Source organism: Passer montanus, unplaced genomic scaffold (assembly GCF_014805655.1).
Source record: "Passer montanus isolate IOZ18808 unplaced genomic scaffold, ASM1480565v1 scaffold174, whole genome shotgun sequence".
NCBI classification, from domain to species: Eukaryota; Metazoa; Chordata; class Aves; order Passeriformes; family Passeridae; genus Passer; species Passer montanus.
In genome coordinates this window covers 380,911-390,318 of record NW_024364715.1, presented here as the reverse complement: position 1 = coordinate 390,318, position 9,408 = coordinate 380,911, and positions in this window count along the sequence as shown.

The following is a 9,408-nucleotide window of genomic DNA, read 5'->3' as shown; positions in this document are numbered from 1 at the left end:
AAGGACGCAGGTCGGAGCGTTCAGTCACCGCCCCTGCCCCTGGCACATGACCGTGACTCACCGTGGTGGCCAGCGGTGTCCCACCAGTGGAGGGACGCTGTGCCTGAGGGGTGTGTGGTGGGCTTGGGGATCCTGGTGGGAATGTGGCTGGGACCCTGGGGGTCTCCAGGGAGTGGAGCAGCATGATCCTGCTCCTGTGCTGCCGCGTGTGCTGAAACCAGCTTCTTTTTCCCCACCATCGATTAGTAGATCTAATCAGGCCAGCGTAATGCTGGGTCCCTAATGAGGCTCAACCAGGAAGAAATTATTTAAATTAGTTACATGACGTGCTATATTCTTGGGTGAGAGAAAAACAGGATACACAGCTACCCCTAGAACTCACCCAGCACCCAAGGGTATCCCAAATGAAACCTGCTGGCTGGTGGGAGGTGTGGGAGACATTCAAGAGCCCTTCCAGGGCACCAAGAAGAGGCTGCAGTTCCCTGGATGCAGGCAGTGAAGCACCACCATTCCCCAGCCTCATCTGCCCCAGCTGTGCTGCCCTCCTCACACAGAATCACAGAACCATTGGAGCTGGAAAAGCCCTCTGAGATCATTGAATTCAATCATTCCTCCAGCACTGTCAAGGCCACCACTAAACCATGTCCCCAGGTGCCACATCCACATGCCTGTTAAACCCTCCATGGGTGGTGACCCCACCACTGCTGTGGGCAGCCTGTTCCAATGCCTGAACACCCTTCTGGTGAAGAAATTTTCCCCAATATCCAGCCTAAACCTCCCCTGGTGCCACTTGAAACCATCCCCTCTAATGCTGTCACTTATTGCCTGGGAGAAGAGGCCAACTCCCCCCTGGGCACAATCTCCTGTCAGGGAGCTGTAGGGTGGGAGAAGGACCCCCCTGAGCTTCCTTTTCTGCAGGCTGAGCCCCCTGAGCTCCCTCGGCTGCTCCTCGTCAGACCTGTGCTTCAGACCCTTCCCCAGCTCCCTTCCCTTCTCTGGACATGCTGCAGCACCCCGACATCTGGCAGAACCTCCCAGGAGGCAGTTTGCTCCAGAGAGTGGGGAAAAAACCCAACCAACCAACCAAAAAACTCCTCTGGATCGTTTTGTGCCACCCCAGTGGGTCCATGTGGCTCACACTCCATGGTGAGGAAGGGGAGGGCTGGCATGGAGGGGCCAGGGGAAGGCACTGCACGCGTGGGCACGAGCTGGGGCTGCTGCTCTGCTGCCCTGGAGCTGCAGACAATTCCATCCCACTGTTTCCTCACCCTACAATGTCATTTCCATATGCCTTTGGAGATGAAGCTGCCCAGCCAGGACCTCACAGCAGAAGGAATACACCTTGTTCTGCTGAGCAGCACGGAACTCGTCCTGGTCCTTGACTCCAGTGCCAGTGGGCACACATTATTGTCCTGTTAAACATTAACTGGGAAAACAGCTTGGAAAACATTGCTTGGCTTCATTAAAATCTTCAAAGGACACTTGATCCTTACATATCCTTATGAGCAGTTTGCACATACTTTAAATACTAATGCAGGCTGGGTTTATGGCTCTTATGGTCCCTCCAGCAGAAATCACACACTAATTTCTAGGTGCAGCTGTCGTTACCCTGGGAACAAGGCTGGTAGGGAATGCCATACAACAAATTGGGATTTAGCTCCTACAAGGAGAAGACAAGCCAGCTCTCCCCTGGAAAAAGGAGAGGCAGGACACTGAGCAAGGACGTGCGGAAGGCACATTCACCCAGTTTACACCAGGTGTGTTAGCACACCCCCAGAAGCCACCTGAGGGTGTGGGAGAGCCCTGGAGGCGTTACACGTGCTGAGCTGATGGGTTCACTGGGCTCCCAGAAAGGCTTCCCTGCCGTGTGTGGGGTGGCTGCAGCTGAGGGCAGGGAACTCCTGGGACACGGGAATGGAATGGTTTGAACATGGTGCCTGAGATTTTGGAGGACAGAACAGGCTTTGCACCCTTTGCATTTCTACTAGTGGTTTTATTCCTTCCTTTCTCCTGTTCCCTGACATGACCCACCATTATTAGCAGATGTGGGAAGGGAGGTGTGAATCCTGTTTACTGGGAAGCCTGTGCTGCCTGGAAACTCTGGTTTAGTAACATTTATCTCCCCCCAGCCCTCCCTGTGCCTGGCAAACTCAGAGGCTCCATAATCAAAGCTTTTGTCTTTGTTGTTTACTTTTTTTCTTTCCGATTGCCTGAACAACAGCAGCCAGAGGGAAGGAGCTGACCTTGCCAAGGACGAGGGCAGGAGCTGGACCTGGACAGCACAACAGGCTGTGGAGAGCAGGTGAGCAGGAACAGCAGAGGGCAAGGTCACTGTGGTGGCTGCTTGCCCCCATTCCTGCTGGTTTCACACCTCTTTCCACACAGCAATTTGGTAAAGCCCGTTGCAAAAGCCTTGTGAAACACCCCACTGTCTTTGCAAGGGTTCTGTGACATTGCAAGTTGCAGGCAGGGCTTTGTTGGTGATTGGTTTTGGTGGAGATGCCTACAGGGCAGAAGGGATCAGGGAGGAGATGTCCCTGTCCTTGTCTCTGTGACGGTGCCAGCTCAAGAGATCCTGCTCCATGCCCAGACTCCCACCAGCCTGTGCCTGCCTTCCTATCACATGCCAGTGCCTCCACAAAAACATGTTTAGGACCTTGTGAGCAGATCAAGATCAGAGTAACAGCTCAAAAAGAAAATGCTGCCTGGAGGATAAAATCCCTGGATCTTCACTCTCTGTCCTGAAATCCCAAGCCCTGTCTGGGACAAAGGTCTTTCTTACCTATCACCTTCACTATTGGGAAATTTTCCTGACTTGCTTGATCAAATTTCATGGCTTGAAAGTTCAGATCCACAGTGATCTGTGGCACAGATCTGTTGAACTGATTCAATGTCCCTTCACATCTGTCCCAGCTCATCTGGGTGAACCTAAGCCCTGCGCTGTTACTGGGAGAGAAGTTCAGTAGAACTTCCACTTCTCTCTGTGAACCACCACTTCTCTCCCACAGTTCTTCCCTCCTTGCTCAGGATGGGTTCTGCTGTGCCTCCCACTGATTTACAAAACCCTCCAAGTGCTCCTGGTCTCAGCTGTCCTGTCTGCAGGTGAAATGGAGTTTTAGTGGCAGCACCTCCCTCTCTGCCCCCTCTCCAAGGGCTGGGAAGCTCCATGTTCTGGAGCAGTGAGAAAGCAGTCACACAGCCCATGTGCCCAACCCTGTGCAGGAAGGTCCTGAAGCTGATCTGCTCTTCTGCTCCAAGGTCCCAGGGCTTTGGAGCAGGTCGTTCTGAACGCTTGGGTTTCTGCTCTTCCTTACACTCAGTGTCCTTTGATCTTTGCCTGCTTCGTGCTTATCTCTCACTCCCACTCAGTAAAGTGAGATTTATGCTGGTAGGTAAGATAGGAAGGCTGTTACATTTGGGTGTGGGAAAGCAAAACATTGTCAAGAGGCAGGCTGAACATGAATGGAAAGAGAGCAGATCACCTGGCAAGGTCCAAGGCTCAAGGACCCCCTTACCAAGGTGCCTGTGCAGGGGAGGCTGGAGCCATCACTCTCCTCCTGCTGTACCAGGCTGAGAGAGGCTTGGGATGAATCTCAAACCCACGGATGCTCCCTGCACTCCGGTGTGGCTGGCAGAACTGGGATGTGCTCCACTGGATTTATAGCTGCTGGTGCTGTTCAGCTGGCTCCTGTGCTTGCCATGGGGGTCACTTCCCTGACTGTATATTAGAGCCTAGTGCTCATTAGTGGCTGCTTTTTGCTTTCACTGCTGCTCTAGTGCTTATCACCCCACTGGATCATGCCTGGGAACACTTTGATAGCAGCCACAGCATGGGCCTGGGCTGGCAGCTGGCCAGGGCAGTGCTCTGTGTCTGTGCTGGCCAGGCTGGAGCTGCAGCGTGGACCTGAGCTGGAGGGGCTGGGATGTGTGCATGGGCCCAGCAGGGAGCACACATCCACTGCAGGCCGTGGAGCAGCCCGTGCCCTGGCAGGGGGTGCCTGAAGGAGAACAATCCCGTGGGGCTGAGCTGCAGCAGGTTTGCTGCAGAGCTGTGACCCCTGGGGAGATCCAGGCTGGAGCAGCTGGTGAGGAGCTGCAGCCCCTGGGGAGGACCCACGCTGGAGAAATGCAGGGAGGGCTGTGTCCTGTGGCTCAGAGCCCAGGCTGCAGCAGGGGCAGCCCACGGAGGGGCAGCTGTGCCCTGCTGCCTGAGGAGGACTGGGATGTGACCTCACTAATGGGCACTCTGGCAGGAGCCCCTTGGGGAAGCCAGGCTGGGGACAAAGGCAGGAGTTCAGTGCAATGATAAGTCAGGAAACCTGGCCCAACAGGACCAGGGATGGAAGTTGCAATGGATCTGGAAATTGTTGTAAGCCATGATTTGAGTTGTGTGTTTCAGGAATTACTAAAACAGGCACCATTCAACCCAAAGCAGGAGAAGCCTCCCAAGAAGCAGTGGCAAGGCAGCAGTGACCTGACCTGAGCTGCCTTTGGTGCCCAGTAACTCCCCCTACCCAGCACCTCTGCTGTCCTGAGTCACCACCAGAACAGATGGAGCTCAAAGCCATGGACTAAATGAATTAACAGGCATTTTGCTGATGCTTTATAAACATTTTCCAGAGTGGTCCATAGACTAAGGGAATGATATCTGTGTGTTAGATCAAAGAATGGGAAGGGGGGTGGTGGCTATTGAAGTTCTACTGAATCGTGTGGGACCTGGAATGGTGTAAAGGGTATGGAATATGGGGTGGAATGTGCTGGGTTTGGCTGGAGTAGAGTTATTTTCTTCCCAGTGTGCTGTGTTTTGTATTTGTGCTGAACACAGCCTTGATGATATAGAGATGTTTTTGTTATTGCTGAGCAGAGCTTGCACAGAGCCAAGGCCTGTGCTGCTTCTCCTGCTGCTTGTGCCAAGGAAGCCAGGTGAGTGGGGAGGAGACACGGGCAGGACAGGTGATCCCAGCTGGCCAAAGGGATATTCCACTGCATCAGTGCTTGGGGTGGCCACTGCAGAGTGGGGTGGAGGATGGCACGTGCCCACGTGGGTGCAGTGCTCCACAGGCAGCCAGGCAGGGGAGGGGGTGCAGGGTGAGGCCTCAGCAGGGGTTTGACCTGCTTGATGGCTGGGAAAGGGGACAGATGAGACAGAGGGAATTATATCTTAGTGTTTGCAGTCTTTGCTGCCAGTAGGCAAATCACCACCTTCACAGGAACTTACAGGAAAGATGGGGCAAGACTATTTACAAGAGCATGTAGTGACAGGACAAGGGGGAGTGGGTTCAGAGTCAGAGGGCTTAGGTTTAGATTAGGTATTAGGAAAATATTCTTTGCTGGGAGGGTGGACAGGCCCTGGCACAGGGTGCCCAGAGAAGCTGTGGCTACCCCTGGATCCCTGGCAGTGCCCAAGGCCAGGTTGCATGGGGCTTAGAGCAACCTGGGATGATTTTCAAGTTCTCTCTCCAACCCAAGCCATTCTGTGATTCTGTGACCCTTTAGAGCAGACAGCTGCAGGTGTCCTGTGGTACCAGGAGCCCTTGGCTCCCACAAAGGAGAGAGGAGGCAAAAACATCAATGCTTTCATAACAGTGCCTTGTGCTTCCTACAAAGCATTTTATCCCAAGAATGCCAAGTGTTTTGCAAGATCTTAAATAATTAAGCCTTAGATCAATGCCATGCAAGACAGAAATATCTCCCTCCCTCCTCAAATTCATCTGTCTGGGATGGCCCACACTGGGAGGGAAAGGAAAGGAAAGGAAAGGAAAGGAGAAGAACAATGACCCAAAGTCCCACCTCTCAACACACTCAGAGCAAATTCTGAGCTGGGTTTCCCTGGGACACCCCCAGGTCTGCAGGGGCATGTGAGGCTGTTCAACAGCAGCTCTCTTCGGACCTTGATTTTGTTCAGGGTTTTGCTGGAATGATCCAGGGGTTTGGCCCTGGTCCTGGAAGAGCTGGGCATGGCCACACCTGGAGAGCAATCCTCCTCTGTCCCAGGGCTCCAAACTGCATGAGTGAACTGCCTCGAGCCCTGTGACTGATGCTGGAAGCTCCCTGTAACATTAGCCAAGGGATTTGGACTCAAGCAATCCCAAACCCCACAGGACACCCACACGAACTGCTACAGCCCCTCTGCTGGCACTGCCCCACAGCCAGCCCTGCCCCACGGGACCTGCTGAAATCAGACCCTTGTGGAATTGCACCCTGGCCACTGGCAGGGCCCTTCCCTTGGAGCTGTGAATCCCATTCCTGAGCTGGAAATCCCATGGGACAGCATGTGGGCATCTCTCCTTGTGTACAAGGGCTGTGCCAGCCCCTGCCCAGCCAGCCCCCACTGCTGCACACTGACCTCATCTCCAGATGCCTCAGCAGCAATTTAGTAGCTTGAGGGCACAGGAAAAGCTCACCTCTGTATTTGTAGGTGTTTGGGTTTGTTTCCAGCTCTGGCTTTCCACCTCCCAGCAGCAGGACCCAGGTAATTTCAGCCTTGGCTGTGCTGGAGGGATTTGGCTCAGCAGCTTCTGTGCTTGAATTCCCTTTTCTGGTGGGAACAGCATTGCTGTGCTGTCACACAGCCCTGGGAAAACCTCCTGCCACAGAAAGATGATGGAGGGAGGTGAAGGCTGAAATCAGCCTAGGATGTATTCTCAGCAGCAGCTGAGCTTTGCATCTGCTGCTCCAATCCTGTGGCTTCACAGCTGGGCAGGCTCTGGAGCTTAAACTTCCCAAGAAGGAATTTGGATTGTGCAATCCTGACAGCATCCCACAGCCTCAGGACGCCCTGTGCCCTGCTGGGACAGGTGAGGGGCCAGGCCAGCTCTGCAGCGATGCACTGGCACCCCCTAATGACACAGCTGTGAATATTCAGGGGCCTGGATCGCTCCTGCAGCCCGTCCTGCCGTGCTGCAGCTGCCTGCAGCTCTGCTCACAGCTGTTCTGCAGCCTTTGGTGGGGCAGGGCTCCCTCTTCTCCACCTGCCGTGCTCCAAACCCACAGCTCAGCTCCCTTTGTGCTGCAGTCTGGTGCAAACACCAGGGAGGGTTTGTGGCTGTGCATTGCTCTGCCAGGTGAGCTCTGTTCCCTTCCCTCAGCCCCTGCAGCACTGCCAGCTGTGCTTGCCCCTGCAGCACTGCCAGCTGTGTTTGCCCCTGCAGCACTGCCACAGGAGGGCTGGCGAGCCTGTGGCCGGGTCCTGTTAGCCCAGTTTGGCCACACTGCCCAGGCTGGCCGGGGGTGTCCCTTTACTCCCACTTGTGCTGCCTCAGAGACACTGGCACAGTTTGCCAGCTTGGTCACAAAGCTCCAATCTCTCCAGCTCACTGTGGGGCAGAGCCAGAGAATGTGTCACTGAAATGGGATCGCAGAGTCATGGCATGGTTTGGGTTGAAAGAAGCATTAAAGGCCATCTTGTCCCACTCCCCTGCCATGGCAGGAACACCTTCCACTAGAGCAGGGTGCTCCAAGCCCTGTCCAATGTAACCTTGAACACTTCCAGGGATGGGGCAGCCTCAGCTTCTGCAGTCTTCACCACCCTCACAGGGGAGAATTTTTTCCCAATATCTAATCTAAATCTCTTCTCTCTTAGTTTAAAACCATTCCCCCATGTCCCATCACTCTGTGCCTGTGTAAATTATCACTCTCCTTCTTTTTTACAAGCCCCTTTAAGTCCTGGGAGGTGACAATGAGGCCTCAGCTCAACTTCATCCCAAATGGTGCTGAACCTGGTGAGAACCTGAGCTGCACAATTGTCTTCTTGGTGACATTGTGCCATGGCCACCAGCCTGGACTTCAGACAAGCAGGGCACGGAAGCCCAAGGGAGGGGAGGCTCCTCTCCAGCCTCCCCAGCCCCACCTGGACGTGCTGCCTGGCCTGGGAGCCCAGAGCAGTCCAGTTTGCTCTGCAGGGATGCTTCAGCTGTGCTCAGCCATCTCACAGGGCCCGACGGCAGAGCTGCACCATGGCAGGCAGCAGCTCCTTGGCACAGAGAGGGCAAACACAGCCAGCTCCTCCCTGGGGGTTGTGTTGGTTGACAAAAGGCTTTGGTGCCCTGGAATTGAGGTTGGCCATTGGGAGTAGCAGGGCAGCCCCTGTGCTCTCCTGCCAAACTCGTGGCCAATGTCAGCATCTTCGTTCCTCAGCTGGGAGAAAGGAGAAAGGGTGGGAATGGCCCTGGCAAAAGCAGGATTGTGGATCTTGTACAAACAGGCCAATGTGATCCTGAAGAGTGAATCCACAGCCTGAGCAGGGCCAGGGCCAAGAGCTCCCAGGGAAGCTTTGTATCCTCTGCAGATGGGAGGACTGAGCTCTGGTCCATGTGCCAGGCCATCCCTCCTCTCCTGCAGGAGATGCCCAGTGCTGTCGCTGTCATCCTCCCAGGAGATGTGTCCAGAAACCTCCCCTGGAGAGTGGGTGGGTGTGGGGAGGCTGGGAAAGGCTTTGGGGACTGCAAACAGGAGTAGAGGGGTAGGAGGGGATGGGAATGGGATGAGACAGGAACAGAATGGGGATGGGATGGGGTGAGGGATAGGGAGGAGGATGTGAAAAGAGGGCAGTGGGATGGGGATGGGGTGGGGATGAAAGTGATGGGGGCTGAGGTGGGGTTAGATGGGGCAGGAAAAGGGACGGGGTAAAGGTGGGGAGTGGGATCAGGATGGGGAGAAAAAGGGAAAGGGGGTGGGATAGAGGGGAGGAGGAGAAGGAATAGAGTTGAGATAGAGCTTTAGACCTGAGGAATGGAGCTGGGGAGAAGAAGGGAATGGGAAAGGGGAAAGGAGACAATCAGCTCTTGTTCAAACAGCACACGTTCAGGCAGCAGCTCACGCTAGCTCAGCCACATTGGCCACAGCAGCTTTGGAGAGCACTGAATGCCTTTCCCTTCTGCTGCTGTCCCAAGGGGCTCTGCTGCTCTGCCAGCCAACTGTACCAGCAGGATTTTAGTTTACATTTATTTTCCTAATGGCTTGGGTGGCCTGAAAACTTGAGCAGTGAATTGTGACTGCTCAAGATTGGGTAAAAATCCACACAATGGCTGTGCACTGCAGTGTGGCACCAGGGATGAGTCACTGAAATTGCAATTAGGGAAGAAAATAACAGTGGGTTTACAAGCTCCTTTCCAGGAGCATTGCATTTCTCTGGAATTACAATGGCTCCTTAGAGTGGTTTATGAGACACTGCTCCACATCAAAAAATACATGGAACTGGAGGAAGTGGTAGCTGATGTAAAACAGTCTGACAGTGAAGGGAGGGAGGAAAAACAGCATTATTTTTTGCAGTGACAGCATAGGTGCTTTGGGAGGGGCTGCGGGGTGAGCAGAGGAAACCATAGCAAACCCCAGGGATGCTGGACAGTGGAGTTGTGCCACGTGGAGCCCAAGGTGATGCAGCAGTCTGGGCAGAAAGGGCACACAGGG